General features: G+C 47.9%; 1 protein-coding gene across 2 annotated transcripts in view; it reads left to right on the top strand.

Moving 5' to 3' along the window:
- LOC138661498 (major histocompatibility complex class I-related gene protein-like) overlaps positions 1-18,932 on the top strand; it is a 228,405-nt gene that overhangs the window by 30,647 nt on the left and 178,826 nt on the right. The window lies entirely within an intron of this gene.

Genomic DNA, 18,932 nt, shown 5'->3' with positions numbered 1-18,932 from the left:
AAATGGCAGCCATCTTTAGTGTCTTACTTTCATCTAAAAAAACTTATGTAAGATCAAACAATACACGTTATGGGTCGCTTCTCTCAACCTCTTATGTCTTGGGGTTAATTAAGTATTTGATCTTATGGCTCTCCTCAACACTGGTACCGCTTCCTCTGTACCCTTACCCGTGCCTCAGTGACTATATCACGCTGAAACGCCACGGACCGCGCTGGCAACTCTGAGCAAATATCTGTCCTAAGCCGCACCCGAACTGGAGCCTCCCGACAATGCTGTCTAGCGAGCACTCTATCAAATTTACTCTGAGCCCCGGCCCCATCCTTGACCGGTGCCAGAGGGTTCCTCGTGCGCACGTCCCCAGTCGCCTCTGCGATCGTACACTCTCGGCTCTTCTCATACCTGCGTCTTTTATATCTGCGTCTCCGAAAGAGACCCTAAATCTGAGCTGTCCCAACCTTACCAGGGAACACCTCCAGCTCAGGGTTCAATGGGGCCCCCACAACCTCTACTGCCACAACCTCTAGAGGAAGCCTATTGGGATTACACTCTGTCCCTAGGTTGGCGACCCCTATGGCAGGTATTTCAACATCTTTGGGTTCTGCACCCGGTATAACTTTTCCCATGAGAGGGTTTACCCTGGTCTCCCACAGAGACCAAAATGGGAAAATCTCTTCCCAAAATAGTCCCATAGGGAAGGGTCTTTGCCACTCCCACCACATGTCTAATGTCTCCACATAGTGTAGAAACATTGACCTCCACGGTCGGGTACTCCCGAATTTCCCCATGGATACCCATCTCCTCCACTTTCTGTCCATTGGTGTTGTCCCCAGCAACAAGGGAATGATGGACCAGAGTCACTTTACTCCCTGTGTCCAGGAGAGCCTCTGTTCGGCACCCATTCACAAGTACCTGGCACAGCTGGGGTTCGCTATCGGCGGTGCCTGTAGTGGTGGTACCGACTGGCTGAGCATACATAGAAATACGGCGACCATACCTGCAGTCCATGGGTTCAGACACCAACGGGCAGTTAGCAGCCATATGGCCAGGCCCTTGGCAGCGCCAACACCTGATCGCTGTGGCACGACTGTGCCCAGAAGCCGATTTAGTTTTCCCCGACTCCTGGGCTGGGGAAACCTTACATGACAGCTGAAATGGAGCCGTGTCCCGTATAAAGTGCTGAGTGGCTGTATATCGCTCTACCAGTCCCACCACTTCATCCAGAGTGCCTGGGTCCCCTTGTCCCACCCAACGCTGTATGGCTGCTGGCAGAGCTCTCACCAGGCGGTCAACCAACACCCTCTCTACTATCTGGAATGGGGTTAATGTCTCAGGCTGAAGCCATTTTTTAACCAGTTGCAGCAAGTCATGCGCCTGAGATCGGGCAGGGCGCGTCTCGGAAAAGGACCACTGGAACACGCGCTGGGCCCGCACATATGTATTAACCCCCAGTCTAGCAAGGATCTCACCTTTCAGCTTCCCATAGTCCAGGGCATCGTCCCGACTGAGGTCTATGAAGGCTTTCTGGGCATCTCCCGTCAGGAAATTAGACACCACCTCAGCCCACTGAGTCACTGGCAAGCTCTCCCGCTCCGCAGTACATTCAAAGATGGTGAGAAAAGCCTCCATATCGTCCTCAGGCTCCATCTTCCTCAGCGCTGACCGGACCTTGTACCGAGCCTCAGACCGGAATGCTGCCCCTGGTGGACCTGCCTCTCGCATAGCCGCGAACTGCTGCATCAACAATTCAGTAGTCTGCTGCTGTTGCTGCTTTTGTAGCTCCAACTGTTGCCGCTGCAACTGCAGCGCCTCTTGCTGCTGCTGCTGCTGTGAGCGGGCAAACTGCTTCAAAAGCTCCTCAATTTTTTCAGCTGGCTTAAACTATAGCTTTGCAGGCTTAATCACTGACATGCAGCACGCTTTGGGTATGCCTCAGTTCACATGGCCCGCATTCTTTCCACCATATGTGATGCAGCGGTAGGACCATACACAGTGAAACGGCAGTGACCCAAGCAAGTTCAAACAAAACGTTCTTTTATTGTGTTACTTCACACAGTCAATATAGTATTCAGCTTCTTCATACAGTCCATTAATAATGCATGGCTATATGACGCAGTCAATACACAGACCGGACTTCCCTCTGTCCAGTTTCCCTGGGTGACCGCACGCCGGTAACAAGTCTCTGTACTCACTCAGCGCACTGCACTCTTTATCCTCTGGAGTGCAGTCGGGTACACATAAGACAGCCCAAGACGCAGGGTGTCAGTCTCTCTGGTTCCTTTAGCCTCTGTGTTGCTCCACACAGAGAGAGCTCTGCAGACAACTACCCTGTCTGCTTCCAAGAACACACTGACACACCTCCCCCCACTACTACAGGGCTTTTTAATCAGTCACTGCTTCACTATTCTAATTACAGCCACACTTGTGCTTCCATGCACATTCTGGAGAGCACATACAGCGCCCCCTAGCTGTAACAGGGGTCACTGCCTTACAGTAAGCATTAGTGTGTCCTACACTTCTCCATTTAGAGGATCTATGGATGGTTTCCCTTAGGATATCATGATTGTATGTTTCTTTAACTGCCTGTTGTGTTTTCCTCATCTTTATCTTTGTGTGTTTATTGGAGATTGGCAATGATGTGGGTGATGGGGGTGAAGGCAATGATGGTGGTGGTGGGGAGAGGCAATGATGATGGTGGGAGAAGCAATGATGATGGTGGAGGCAATGATGATGGTGGTGGGGGAGGCGATGATGATGGTGGTGGGGGAGGTAATGATAATGGTGGTGGGGGAGGCAATGATGGAGGTGGTGGAATGGGCAATGATGGGGTGGTGGGGGAGAAGGCAATGATGGTGGTGGGGGGAGGCAATGATGATGTTGGTGGGGGAAGGCAATGATGAAGGTGGTGAAATGGGCAATGATGGGGTGGTGGGGAGAAGGCAATGATGGTTGTGGTGGAAAGGACAATGATGATGGTGGTGGGGGAGGCAATGATGGAGGTGTTGGAATGGGCAATGATGGGGGTGGTGGGGGAGAAAGCAATGATGGTTGTGGTGTAAAGGACAAAGATGTTAGTGGTGGAAAGGACAATGGTGGTGGTTGAGAATGTAATGATGGAGGTGGTGGGTGAGAAGGCAATGATGGAGGTGGTGGGTGAGAAGGCAATGATGGAGGTGGTGATGAGTACAATGATGGGGATGGAGGGGGAGAACAATGATGGTGGTGGACGGGTGCTGCATTATACCCTTTCAGGGGGGCTGCATTATACCCTATGAGGGGGCTACGTTATAATTCTGTGGGGGCGACATTCTCTCAAGGGCCTACATCATACTATGAGGGGAGCTGCATTATGCCCTATGAGGGGGCTACAGTATATTCTATGGGGGGCTGCCTTATGAAGGGGTTGCATTATACTCTCAGGGGGCTACATTATATTCTGTGGAGGGGCTGCATTATATTATATGTGGGGGGCTGCATTATTCTCTCAGGGGGCTACATCATACTCTATGAGGGGAGCTGCATTATGCCCCATGAGGGGGCTACAGTATATTCTATGGGGGGCTGCCTTAAAGGGGGTTGCATTATACTCTGAGGGGGCTACATTATATTCTGTGGTGGGGCTGCATTATACTATTTGAGGGGGGCTGCATTATGCCATATGAGGGTGCTACATTATATTATATGTGGGGGATGCATTATACCTTATGAGGGAGTTTTATTCACAAAGAAATGCCCAAAATAATGTTACCCATCACAAACGTGGGTTATGTACTACTATATTCAACAATTTATCACTTACGGTGATCAATTGGTAATAAGAAACAGATCCCCAAGTAATACTTAAGTAAAAAATCACTTTTTTTAATACATTTTTTAAAAACACAAAATTACATTAAAACAAGGGTGCTAGGTCCTTAAAGGGAACCTGTCACCCCGAAAATCGCGGGTGAGGTAAGCTCACCGGCATCAGGGGCTTATCTGCCGCATTCTGTAGTGCTGTAGATAAGCCCCCAATGTTACCTGAAAAAGGAGAAAAAGATGTTATATTATACTCACCCAGGGGCGGTCCGGCTGCTGGTCCGGTCGGATGGGCGTCTCTGGTCCGCTGCAGCGCCTCCCATCTTCTTTCCATGACGTCCTCTTCTGATCTTCAGCCACGGCTCCGGCGCAGGCGTACTTTGCTCTGCCCTCTGGAGGGCAGACAAAGTACTGCAGTGCGCAGGCGCCGGGCCTCTGACCTTTCCGGCGCCTGCGCACTGCAGTACTATCCTCTGCACTCAAGAGGGCAGAGCAAAGTACGCCTGCGCCGGAGCCGTGACTGAAGATCAGAAGAGGACGTCATGGAAAGAAGATGGGAGGCGCCGCAGCGGACCGGAGACGCCCATCCGACCTGACCAGCAGCGGGACCGCCCCTGGGTGAGTATAATCTAACGTCTTTTTCTCCTTTTTCAGGTAACATCGGGGGCTTATCTACAGCATTACAGAATGCTGTAGATAAGCCCCTGATGCCGGTGGGATTACCTCACCCGCGATTTTTGGGGTGACAGGTTCCCTTTAAGTGAGGGACTGCGATGCCATAGGGTATTCCTATTAGCTGCATACATAATGGTACAAATCCCTGTATGTTAGAGCAGAAATCACTTTTTCACATGGGATATATAACTATACCTCTAGTAAACCTCCTTGGAACTCCTAAAATGAGGGATATGGCTGTGTTAATCCCCCTGTGTCTATGTGTGCTCAATGGTACAATGGCAAGGGCTCAAACCATAGTAGTAAATAACAAGTTGTTTCAATACCTGTCATGCAGCCCAAATATTTGTATTGCGGTACGTCTATTCGGATACATAGCCTCCCTCAGCACTTTATCCTTGGCAGTGGAGCGCATGCGCAGGCCGCGGACCTGTGGGGCTGACGGCTAGCGGTCTGTTGTGGGGCGGTACAGCCACGTCATCTATAAATAATAATAAATAATCTTTATTTTTATATAGCGCTAACATATTCCGCAGCGCTTGTGCACTCAAGGTCTGTCATGTTTGCCAGCAGTCAGGACATCCTGCCACCAGATGTTCCCAACGGTCGAGGAAACATCAGCGTCTAGTGGTAGTAGGTGGAGGTACACTAGACACGGCGACATTTGCCTCCAAATTGTCCTTTAAGGGGACAATTATTTTAGGCTCATCCTCCCACTCGGTAGAGCTCTGTGTGGATTCTGGGGCTGAGGGCAATTTTATGTCTTCTGCCTTCGCCCAACATCACGCAATACCCCTGGTTATGCTAGTTCAACCAGTAACGGTACGAGTGGTGAATGGGTCGACACTTTTCGAGACTTTTACTCTGTCCATGTCGCCATCCCATCAGGAGATTATATCTCTGCTCGTCATTCCTGAGGGAATTGATGAGGTCCTGTTGGGGATACCTTGGCTACGGTACCACTCTCCTCATCCTCATATCGAGTGGTTTACTTAAGTACTACTTGGGGATCTGTTTCCTATTACCTTATGAGGGAGTTGCATTATATTTTGTGGAGTGCTGTATTATACCTTATGAGGGGGCTGCATTATATTCCATGAGGGAGACTACATTATATTCTATGTGGGGGCTACCCCAACCCTTGCTACATAAATAAGACATGTACTACTTTATATTATACCCTGATATTAGCGCATTTTACCGCACAATTGATGGTCTTGAGTTTATTTCTATGTAGCTACATAGTGGGCCCAAGGTGCTCCAGTCCAACGCTGTATGTATATTGTGAGACAGTGACCGGCGTTGTTGTGAATGGCCGGTATGTGAAGAGGAGGAGGTCCTCTGCTCTGTAAGCCCGAAATGTTGTTGTTCTGGGACTTGAAGTTCCACAAGTGTTTGTTTAGTTTACAATAGGGAGGCTTACAGGGTTGGTCGGAGAGCTGGTCCGGACTGACTAACCACACACCTCCCACCTATGGGGATGGTTACAGCTACATAATGTGACCACAGTTTGGGTCACATGGTCTGGGTTGTAAGGTCCTGAAAGAGGTCAAGTCTGTGTTGGAAGCTCCGGCGAGTGGAGACTTCCTGATGAGCACATGGAGAGATCGTGGACCTGGATGGTCTGTGTTGGAAGCTCCTGTGAGTGGAGACTTCCTAAATAGCACGTGGTGAGACTATGTACTGGCTAAGGGTCTGGAACTGTCGGGTGGCCTGGTGAGCAAGTCATCATATGGGACAGTGATCCTAGTAAGGCAGTTTCCCTGAAAGCCAGGACTGACAAGGAGTCAGTGTAGGGAGCGGAGCTAAGGTAACCTCAGACAAGGAGGCTGTAAGAAACGGCAGAGAGGTTTATCTGCTACATGAACAGACTGGTGATCATGATATGTTAGTGGATGTAATGAAATGGACTTTACGTTATGCGGTTTATGCTGAGAAAATAAACCAAATAGACTGTTTTTGTGAGAAACCGTTTCTGTGTGCCTTAATCCCGTTGTCAAGCGACACACTCGGGGAGCGCTATCTCACAAAATATATATACATATACAGTTAGGTCCATATATATTTGGACAGAGACAACATTTTTCTAATTTTGGTTATAGATATTGTTAGGACTGGCGGAACGCACCAAGAGAGATGTAATGGATGCATTCGCAGTCCGGGGTCCACCGTGCAGGTGAAACCTGCTGCTAGAACATGACAGACGATATGGCGGTACTCTGAAGAATACACGCGTGGGTTAAACCTCACCCAGCGTGAAGAAAGCGATCCTGTTGCGTCACAGGATCGCGGTACCGCACATAGAGCGCGAGCAAGTGGTCAGCAGACTAGACCTCAACAGGGATAGTAGTCTGATTGGACCCTTGCTGGCACTACACCGCAACTGGGTGTGAAAGTATATGAAAAAGAGGCACCGAAGTGCGAACTGTGCCGTGCTGGCAGGCACCACTAAGTACCCAGACGTGGGTCAGGAAGCGCACACAGGCGCGTGGCGCCGCACTGGCGGTCACAGCAGAGGACGCTGACACGTGTGTGACACGTTGAGTGTTAAGTCGGGCGCTAGATAGCAGCCATACACCATACGCGAACAATCATACAGTAGGGTAGGGGTATTCAATGAACGACTTGCACTCACAACAAACACACGTATAAAGTTGTACACTAGCGCATGGCCGTGCGGTCATGCGCAGTTTATATAGCTGCAGGACAGGAAGTGGCCACAGAAACTTTGCCCTTCCAAGACCTGCCAAAAGGACCAATAGAATGCGCTGCAGAGTCTGAGCACATGACCCTCGATCTCCAACGGGAGATCTTGCCCTGGGCATGCTCAGTGTGCGCAGACAAGGACTTAGTCCCAGAGAAGTCCACTCGCTGCTGACCAGTATTGGCTTTAAAGGCAGAAGCTGGAGAAGCAGCAGTAACTCTTCTCACAGAGTCAGACTGAGCGAGACGCTGGGATCGACGTCCCTGCTGAGCAGGCTCCACTGCGGCTGGAGGAGAATGGGAGACCGCAGCGGAGACGGATCGAGATTCCCCCTGTGCAGCAGAGGAAACTCGACTCCTAACATTACCCTCCCTCCTAGGGCCCCCCCCTCCTTGGGCCTCGCTACGTTCGAAGGCAGCAATGAGCTGTGGGGCCCGAATGTTTTCAGCAGGCTCCCATGACCTGTTCTCTGGACCATACTCCTTCCAATCCACCAAATAGAACTTTTTGCCGCGTACCACCTTACACCCCAAAATAGCGTTCACCTCGTAATCGTCCGTAGACGAACCCGATGTCCCGGCAGATGACTCGGAAAACCGGGACATGTATACGGGTTTCAAGAGGGACACATGAAAGGTGTCGGTGATACCCAAGCGTGGAGGAAGAGCCAGGCGGTAGACCACAGGATTAACCTGTTCGAGAACCTTGAAGGGACCCAAGTAGCGAGGAGCAAACTTAGTGGACTCAACTCGCAGCCTGATGTTACGGGCGGAGAGCCACACCAAGTCGCCAGAGGCAAAAGTCGGAGCAGGGCGCCGATGAACATCGGCGGAGGACCTCATTCTGTCCTTGAAGGCCCGAATGGCATCCTGCGTGCGATCCCAAATGTCCCGTGCCTCCACAGCCCAGTCTGCCACCCTGGGATCAGCGGAAGACACAGGCATGGGCACTGGAACACGCGGATGCTGGCCGTAATTTAAGAAGAATGGAGTCTGACCGGTGGAATCGGCTACGGCATTGTTAAGTGCAAACTCTGCCCACGGTAGCAAGGATGCCCAGTCATCCTGTTTGGCAGAAACAAAATGTCGCAGATATGTGACCAAGGTCTGGTTGGCCCTTTCTACCAACCCATTCGTCTCGGGATGATATGCCGAAGAGAGATTTAACTCAATACTGAGTAGACGACATAGCTCCCTCCAGAATCGAGACGCAAACTGGGGACCCCGGTCACTGACAATTTTGTCTGGCATACCGTGTAAGCGAAAGATATGCTTGATAAACAAGACAGCCAACGCCCGTGCAGATGGTAGCCGTGGAAGAGGCACCAAATGAACCATTTTGGAGAAATGGTCGGTGATCACCCAGATAATGGTGCAATTACGAGACTTGGGTAAGCCCACCACAAAGTCCATCCCGACCATCTCCCAGGGCCTGTCAGCCACGGGCAGAGGATAAAGCAAACCAGCTGGCCGTTGCCGAGGAGTCTTGTTCCTGGCGCAAGAGACACACGCCCGAACGTATTCCGCGACATCACGAGCCATATGCGGCCACCAATATGTTCTCGCCAGTAACTCAGATGTCCTTTTAGTACCAAAATGTCCACCCACCCTGGACGAGTGCGCCCAAGAGAGAACCTCCGGCCGCAAACTAGATGGAACAAAAGTCTTGCCCGGGGGCACAGACTCCAGCGAAACCGGAGCCACGGTTCTCAAACTCTCGGTGGGGACAATAAGCCGAGGCTCCTCCTCCTCCTCCGCAGATGACACAACGGAGCGAGAGAGAGCATCGGCCCGAATGTTCTTCTCCCCAGAAAGGAAATGGAGGGTGAAATGAAACCGGGAGAAGAACAAGGACCATCTGGCCTGGCGAGAATTCAACCGCTGAGCTGTCTGCAGATACACCAAATTTTTGTGATCTGTGAAGACTTGGAAGGGAAAACGTGCTCCCTCCAAGAGATGTCTCCACTCCGAGAAAGCCAACTTCATGGCTAGCAACTCCCTGTCCCCGATGGAATAATTCCTCTCTGCTGGTGCGAAGGTCTTGGAGAAAAAAAAGCAAGAATGCTTCCGACCCTGAGCATCCTTTTGGAAGAGGACTGCTCCAGCACCAACAGAAGAGGCATCCACCTCTATGATAAATGGCTTATCAACATCGGGGCGATGAAGTATGGGAGCGCTAGCGAAGTGTGACTTTATAGAGATAAAGACCTTGGAGACCTCCTCAGACCACAATTTAGGATTTGCCCCCTTCTTACATAGTAACATAGTAACATAGTTAGTAAGGCCGAAAAAAGACATTTGTCCATCCAGTTCAGCCTATATTCCATCATAATAAATACCCAGATCTACGTCCTTCTACAGAACCTAATAATTGTATGATACAATATTGTTCTGCTCCAGGAAGACATCCAGGCCTCTCTTGAACCCCTCGACTGAGTTCGCCATCACCACCTCCTCAGGCAAGCAATTCCAGATTCTCACTGCCCTAACAGTAAAGAATCCTCTTCTATGTTGGTGGAAAAACCTTCTCTCCTCCAGACGCAAAGAATGCCCCCTTGTGCCCGTCACCTTCCTTGGTATAAACAGATCCTCAGCGAGATATTTGTATTGTCCCCTTATATACTTATACATGGTTATTAGATCGCCCCTCAGTCGTCTTTTTTCTAGACTAAATAATCCTAATTTCGCTAATCTATCTGGGTATTGTAGTTCTCCCATCCCCTTTATTAATTTTGTTGCCCTCCTTTGTACTCTCTCTAGTTCCATTATATCCTTCCTGAGCACCGGTGCCCAAAACTGGACACAGTACTCCATGTGCGGTCTAACTAGGGATTTGTACAGAGGCAGTATAATGCTCTCATCATGTGTATCCAGACCTCTTTTAATGCACCCCATGATCCTGTTTGCCTTGGCAGCTGCTGCCTGGCACTGGCTGCTCCAGGTAAGTTTATCATTAACTAGGATCCCCAAGTCCTTCTCCCTGTCAGATTTACCCAGTGGTTTCCCGTTCAGTGTGTAATGGTGATATTGATTCCCTCTTCCCATGTGTATAACCTTACATTTATCATTGTTAAACCTCATCTGCCACCTTTCAGCCCAAGTTTCCAACTTATCCAGATCCATCTGTAGCAGAATACTATCTTCTCTTGTATTAACTGCTTTACATAGTTTTGTATCATCTGCAAATATCGATATTTTACTGTGTAAACCTTCTACCAGATCATTAATGAATATGTTGAAGAGAACAGGTCCCAATACTGACCCCTGGGGTACCCCACTGGTCACAGCGACCCAGTTAGAGACTATACCATTTATAACCACCCTCTGCTTTCTATCACTAAGCCAGTTACTAACCCATTTACACACATTTTCCCCCAGACCAAGCATTCTCATTTTGTGTACCAACCTCTTGTGCGGCACGGTATCAAACGCTTTGGAAAAATCGAGATATACCACGTCCAATGACTCACCGTGGTCCAGTCTATAGCTTACCTCTTCATAAAAACTGATTAGATTGGTTTGACAGGAGCGATTTCTCATAAACCCATGCTGATATGGAGTTAAACAGTTATTCTCATTGAGATAATCCAGAATAACATCCCTCAGAAACCCTTCAAATATTTTACCAACAATAGAGGTTAGACTTACTGGCCTATAATTTCCAGGTTCACTTTTAGAGCCCTTTTTGAATATTGGCACCACATTTGCTATGCGCCAGTCCTGCGGAACAGACCCTGTCGCTATAGAGTCACTAAAAATAAGAAATAATGGTTTATCTATTACATTACTTAGTTCTCTTAGTACTCGTGGGTGTATGCCATCCGGACCCGGAGATTTATCTATTTTAATCTTATTTAGCCGGTTTCGCACCTCTTCTTGGGTTAGATTGGTGACCCTTAATATAGGGTTTTCATTGTTTCTTGGGATTTCACCTAGCATTTCATTTTCCACCGTGAATACCGTGGAGAAGAAGGTGTTTAATATGTTAGCTTTTTCCTCGTCATCTACAACCATTCTTTCCTCACTATTTTTTAAGGGGCCTACATTTTCAGTTTTTATTCTTTTACTATTGATATAGTTGAAGAACAGTTTGGGATTAGTTTTACTCTCCTTAGCAATGTGCTTCTCTGTTTCCTTTTTGGCAGCTTTAATTAGTTTTTTAGATAAAGTATTTTTCTCCCTATAGTTTTTTAGAGCTTCAATGGTGCCATCCTGCTTTAGTAGTGCAAATGCTTTCTTTTTACTGTTAATTGCCTGTCTTACTTCTTTGTTTAGCCACATTGGGTTTTTCCTATTTCTAGTCCTTTTATTCCCACAAGGTATAAACCGCTTACACTGCCTATTTAGGATGTTCTTAAACATTTCCCATTTATTATCTGTATTCTCATTTCTGAGGATATTGTCCCAGTCTACCAGATTAAGGGCATCTCTAAGCTGTTCAAACTTTGCCTTCCTAAAGTTCAATGTTTTTGTGACTCCCTGACAAGTCCCCCTAGTGAAAGACAGGTGAAACTGCACAATATTGTGGTCGCTATTTCCTAAATGCCCAACCACCTGCAGATTTGTTATTCTGTCAGGTCTATTAGATAGTATTAGGTCTAAAAGTGCTGCTCCTCTGGTTGGATTCTGCACCAATTGTGAAAGATAATTTTTCTTGGTTATTAGCAGAAACCTGTTGCCTTTATGGGTTTCACAGGTTTCTGTTTCCCAGTTAATATCCGGGTAGTTAAAGTCCCCCATAACCAGGACCTCATTATGGGTTGCAGCTTCATCTATCTGCTTTAGAAGTAGACTTTCCATGCTTTCTGTTATATTTGGGGGTTTGTAACAGACCCCAATGAGAATTTTGTTACCATTTTTCCCTCCATGAATTTCAACCCATATGGACTCGACATCCTCATTCCCTTTGCTAATATCCTCCCTTAAAGTGGACTTTAGACAAGACTTTACATAGAGACAAACCCCTCCTCCTCTCCGATTTTTACGATCCTTTCTAAACAGACTGAAACCCTGTAAGTTAACTGCCCAGTCATAGCTTTCATCTAACCATGTCTCGGTTATTCCCACTATGTCAAAGTTACCTGTAGATATTTCTGCTTCTAGTTCTTCCATCTTGTTTGTCAGGCTTCTGGCGTTTGCGAGCATGCAGTTTAGAGGATTTTGTTTTGTTCCAATCTCCTCACTGTGGATTGTTTTAGAAATGTTCTTACCTCCCTTCTGAGTATGTTTTCCTGGGTCGTCTTTGTTCGAGTCTAATGTTTTTCTTCCCGTCCCCTCTTCTTCTAGTTTAACCCTGCTGTTCTGTTCGGTCTGGGGAGACCTATTTTGAACTTTGGTATTTTTTGGGGTGTTCAAGATGCGGTTCTGAAACTTGTGGTTGATTGACTTAAATGAGGATGGGTCGGTCGGCCACGGGTTTCAGAGCCGCATCTTGAATATTTTAAAGAATATTGAAGTTCAAAGTCGGTCATTTTTGACCAACAGAACAGCAGGGTTAACGCCCTCCTGATGAGTGTAGCGAGTCTTCTGGCGAATGTGTGTTTCCCAGGTTTGTTGAGGTGTAGTCCGTCTCTGGCGAGGAGTCCATCATACCAGTAATTCACACCGTGGTCCAGGAATCCAAATCCTTGTTGTCTGCACCATCGTCTTAGCCAGTTGTTTGCATCAAGGATCCTGTTCCATCTCCTGGTGCCATGCCCGTCTACTGGAAGGATAGAAGAAAAAACTACCTGTGCATCCAGTTCCTTTACTTTCTTCCCCAACTCTTCAAAGTCCTTGCAGATTGTCGGTAGGTCCTTCCTTGCCGTGTCATTGGTGCCAACATGTATCAGAAGAAATGGGTGGACGTCCTTGGAGCTGAAGAGCTTTGGTATCCTATCGGTCACATCCTTGATCATCGCACCTGGAAGGCAGCATACTTCTCTTGCAGTTATGTCCGGTCTGCAGATGGCTGCTTCGGTGCCTCTCAGTAGTGAGTCTCCCACCACCACCACTCTTCGTTGCTTCTTGGCTGTACTTTTTGCTGTCACTTGTTGCTGTGTGCCCTTTTCTTTTTTGCTTGCTGGTATTGCTTCATTCTTAGGTGTGCCATCTTCATCCTCTACAAAGATTTGATATCGGTTCTTCAGTTGTGTGGTTGGTGATTTCTCCATGGTCTTCTTGCTTCTTTTGGTCACATGCTTCCACTCATCTGCTTTTGGAGGTTCTCTGACACTTTTTGCACCTTCTGTGACCAGTAGAGATGCTTCTGTTCTGTCTAGAAAGTCTTCATTCTCTTTGATGAGTTTCAAAGTTGCTATTCTTTCTTCCAGACCCCGCACCTTTTCTTCTAAAAGGGCCACTAGTCTACACTTCTGACAGGTGAAATTGGATTCTTCTTCTGGTCGATCTGTGAACATGTAGCACATGCTGCAGCTCACCATGTAGGTTGTCACATCTGCCATGTTGCTCCTAGATCCTGCTGACTTGCTGTGTGTTTTCCTTCTTGTGTAATCTACTCAGCCAAGCTCTCTTGCAATAATGTCCTACAGGCAAAAATTCTTCTCCCAGAAGGCACCTGGAATATGCAAATTAGCCTCCTGAAGCTTGAATCCCTGGTTTGGTGATGCTTTCGAAGCAGCTGGTCCCGGCTGTACCCAACGATCTTCTAGCTTAGGGAGACTTCGCTTCTCCCAGAAGGCACCTGGAATATGCAAATTAGCCTCTTGAAGCTTGAATCCCTGGTTTCTTGGTGAGGGCAACCAAGGGGGCTACCAAAGTTGAAAAATGCGGGATGAACTGGCGATAGTAATTGATGAACCCCATAAAGCGCTGCACCGCTTTAAGAGAATGAGGTTCCTGCCAGTCCATCACAGCCTGTAGTTTGGCAGGATCCATAGCCAATCCCTGGGCTGAGATGATGTAGCCCAGGAAAGGTAAGGACTCCTGCTCAAACATGCACTTCTCCAACTTGGCATAGAGGGAGTTTGCCCGTAAGAGGTCGAAGACTTTGCAAACATCTCTCCGGTGGGAGTCAATATCTGGAGAGTAGATGAGAATATCATCCAGATAGACTACGACCGAGGTGGAAAGCATATCCCGGAAGATATCGTTCACAAAGTCTTGGAAAACGGCTGGGGCATTACAGAGCCCAAAGGGCATCACCAGATATTCATAGTGCCCATCCCTGGTGTTAAAAGCCGTCTTCCATTCGTCCCCCTCACGGATGCGAATCAGGTTGTAAGCACCACGCAGATCTAATTTAGTAAATACCCTTGCTCCCCGAAGCCTATCGAACAGTTCAGATATCAAAGGCAAAGGGTATTTATTCTTAACGGTGATGGCGTTAAGACCCCTGTAGTCTATGCATGGACGCAATTCCCCACTCTTCTTCTGCACGAAGAAGAATCCTGCCCCAGCAGGTGACACTGACTTCCTGATGAACCCTCTTGCCAGATTTTCCTGGATGTATTGTGACATTGCCTCCGTCTCCGGGAGAGACAACGGATAGACTCGACCCCGGGGAGGCTCAGCACCAGGCAAGAGATCAATAGGACAGTCATAGGGGCGATGGGGCGGAAGGGTCTCCGCCGCCTTTTTGGAGAATACGTCTGCATATGACCAATACTGCTTGGGGAGAGAGGATAGATCTGCGGATACCTCAGTAGTAGCAACCTGAACGCACTCCCTCTGACACCTACCCCCACAAGATTCACCCCAACCCAGAATTCTGCCTGAGGACCACTCGATATGAGGAGAGTGGTACCGTAGCCAAGGTATTCCCAACAGGATCTCATCAATTCCTTCCGGAATGACGAGCAGAGAAATTATCTCCTGATGAGATGGCGACATGGACAGAGTAAAAGGGATGGTCTGGTGTGTAATCTGTGAGGGCAATGTCGACCCATTCACCACTCGCACCGTTACTGGTTGAGCAAGCATAACCAAGGGTATTGCGTGACGTTGGGCGAAGGCAGAAGACATAAAATTGCCCTCCGCCCCAGAATCCACGCAGAGCTCTACCGAGTGGGAAAATGAGCCAATAGTAATTGTCCCCTTAAAGGACAACTTAGAGGCAAACGTCGCCGTGTCTAGTGTACCTCCACCTACTACCACTAGACGCTGACGTTTCCTCGACCGCTGAGGACATCTGGTGGCTAGATGTCCTGACTGCTGGCAAACATGACAGACCCTGAGTGCACAAGCGGACCGGGACTTAGATCCTGCTTGTGACACCTCCCTGGCCTTATGTGACTCAGGAACCAGGACTGGAAATTCAAGAGGTTTGGCAAAAGTAGGAGCCAGCCGAAACCTCTGCCTACACTGGGCTCGCTCTAACCTCCGCTCGTTAAAACGGAGGTCAATTCGAGTGGAGACAGTTATTAACTCCTCCAGTGTGGCAGGAATCTCCCTAGTGGCCAGAGCGTCCTTTACGTGATCAGCCAAGCCCCTCCAAAAAATGGGGATAAGAGCTTTATCCGACCAATCCAGCTCAGACGCTAAGGTGCGGAATTGGACGGCAAAATGACTGACCAAGGACTCACCCTGAGTTAATGCCAGCAATTGGAGCGCAGTATCATGGGTGACTTGAGGTCCTAAAAAGACCTGTTTCAGAGCGCTCAGAAAGAGCGGAGCACTCTGCACCACACGATCGCCACACTCCCACAGCGGCGTAGCCCATTCCAACGCCCTGTCCGACAATAGAGACAAAATAAATCCCACCTTAGCCCGCTCTGTGGGAAAACGTGTAGCCAGGAGCTCGAGGTGAATAGAGCACTGACTTACAAATCCCCTACAAAACTTGCTATCACCAGAAAATTTTTCTGGCAGCGGGAGGTGAGATAATGTCGGAACAGGGGTGGCAATGGACATAGTAGCTGCAGCCACGCTGGCAGCCTGTACAGCTACTGCAGCAACATCCACAGCTGAGGTCGCGCTCTCGAGAGCCGCCAACCTACCCTCCAGCTGCTGGATATGCCGCAGAGATTGCTGTATGTCTGTCATGACTAGCCAGACCCTGGCGCTAGTGTAATGTTAGGACTGGCGGAACGCACCAAGAGAGATGTAATGGATGCGTTCGCAGTCCGGGGTCCACCGTGCAGGTGAAACCTGCTGCTAGAACATGACAGACGATATGGCGGTACTCTGAAGAATACACACGTGGGTTAAACCTCACCCAGCGTGAAGAAAGTGATCCTGTTGCGTCACAGGATCGCGGTACCGCACATAGAGCGCGAGCAAGTGGTCAGCAGACTAGACCTCAACAGGGATAGTAGTCTGATTAGACCCTTGCTGGCACTACACCGCAACTGGGTGTGAAAGTATATGAAAAAGAGGCACCGAAGTGCGAACTGTGCCGTGCTGGCAGGCACCACTAAGTACCCAGACGTGGGTCAGGAAGCGCACACAGGCGCGTGGCGCCGCACTGGCGGTCACAGCAGAGGACGCTGACACGTGTGTGACACGTTGAGTGTTAAGTCGGGCGCTAGATAGCAGCCATACACCATACGCGAACAATCATACAGTAGGGTAGGGGTATTCAATGAACGACTTGCACTCACAACAAACACACGTATAAAGTTGTACACTAGCGCATGGCCGTGCGGTCATGCGCAGTTTATATAGCTGCAGGACAGGAAGTGGCCACAGAAACTTTGCCCTTCCAAGACCTGCCAAAAGGACCAATAGAATGCGCTGCAGAGTCTGAGCACATGACCCTCGATCTCCAACGGGAGATCTTGCCCTGGGCATGCTCAGTGTGCGCAGACAAGGACTTAGTCCCAGAGAAGTCCACTCGCTGCTGACCAGTATTGGCTTTAAAGGCAGAAGCTGGAGAAGCAGCAGTAACTCTTCTCACAGAGTCAGACTGAGCGAGACGCTGGGATCGACGTCCCTGCTGAGCAGGCTCCACTGCGGCTGGAGGAGAATGGGAGACCGCAGCGGAGACGGATCGAGATTCCCCCTGTGCAGCAGAGGAAACTCGACTCCTAACAGATATTACCACAATTAATTTTAGACAAAATAATTCAGATACAGTTGAAGTTCAGTCTTTCAGCTTTCATTTGAGGGTATCCACATTAAAATCGGATGAAGGGTTTATGAGTTTCAGCTCCTTAACATGTGCCACCCTGTTTTTAAAGGGACCAAAAGTAATTGGACAGATTCAATAATTTTAACTAAAATGTTCATTTTTAGTACTTGGTTGAAAACCCTTTGTTGGCAATGACTGCCTGAAGTCTTGAACTCATGGACATCACCAGACGCTGTGTTTCCTCCTTTTTGATGCTCTGCCAGGCCTTCACTACTGTGGTTTTTAGTTGCTGTTTGTTTGTGGGCCTTTCTGTCTGAAGTTTAGTCTTTAACAAGTGAAATGCATGCTCAATTGGGTTGAGATCAGGTGACTGACTTGGCCATTCCAGAATATTCCACTTCTTTGCTTTAATAAACTCCTGGTTGCTTTGGCTTTATGTTTTGGGTCATTGTCCATCTGTAGTATGAAATGACGACCAATCCGATTTGCTGCATTTGGCTGGATCTGAGCACACAGTATGGCGGCTCTGAATACCTCAGAATTCATTCGGCTGCTTCTGCCCTGTGTCACATCATCAATAAACACTAGTGACCCAGTGCCACTGGCAGCCATGGATGCCCAAGCCATCACACTGCCTCCGCCGGGTTTTACAGATGATGTGGTATGCTTTGGATCATGAGCTGTACCGCGCCTTCACCATACTTTTCTCTTTCCATCATTCTGGTAGAGGTTGATCTTGGCTTCATCTGTCCAAAGAATGTTCATCCAGAACTGTGTTGGCTTTTTTAGATGTTTTTTTAGCTAAGTCCAGTCTAGCCTTTTTCTTCTTGATGCTTATGAGTGGCTGCACTGTGCGGTGAACCCTCTGTATTTACTTTCATGCAGTCTTCTCTTTATGGTAGATTTGGATATTAATATGCCTACCTCCTGGAGAGTGTTGGTCACTTGGTTGGCTGTTGTGAAGGGGTTTCTCTTCACCATGGAGATTATTCTGCAATCATCCACCACTGTTGTCTTCCGTGGGCGCCCAGGTCTTTTTGCATTGATGAGATCACCAGTGCTTTCTTTCTTTCTCAGGATGTACCAAACTGTAGATTTTGCCACTCCTAATATTGTAGCAATTTCTCGGATGTTTTTTTTTCTGTTTTTGCAGCTTAAGGATGGCTTGTTTCACCTGTATGGAGAGCTCCTTTGACCGCATGTCTACTTAACAGCAAAACCTTCCAAATGCAGCACCGCACCTCAAATCAACTCCAGGCCTTTTATCTGCATAATTGAGAATGACATAACGAAGGGATTGCACACACCTGTCCATGAAATAGTCTTGGAGTCAATTGTCCAATTACTTATGGTCCCTTTAAAAACAGGGTGGCACATATTAAGGAGCTGAAAATCCTAAACCCTTCATCCAATTTTAATGTGGATACCCTCAAATGAAAGCCGAGAGTCTGAACTTCAACTGCATCTGAATTGTTTTGTTTAAAATTCATTGTGGTAATGTCTGTAACCGAAATTAGAAAAATGTTGTCTTTGTCCAAATATATATTATTATTATACATTTTTATAGCGCCATTTATTCCATGGCGCTTTACATGTGAATACGGGGCAAATATAGACAAATACATTAAACATATATATGGACCTAACTGTATATATACATATATATATACACATATATATATACACATATATATATATACATATATATATATACATATATATATATATGTATATATATATATATATATAT

This window comes from Ranitomeya imitator, chromosome 2 (genome assembly GCF_032444005.1).
Source record: "Ranitomeya imitator isolate aRanImi1 chromosome 2, aRanImi1.pri, whole genome shotgun sequence".
Classification (NCBI taxonomy): Eukaryota; Metazoa; Chordata; class Amphibia; order Anura; family Dendrobatidae; genus Ranitomeya; species Ranitomeya imitator.
This window is presented reverse-complemented; position numbering and strand designations above follow the sequence as displayed.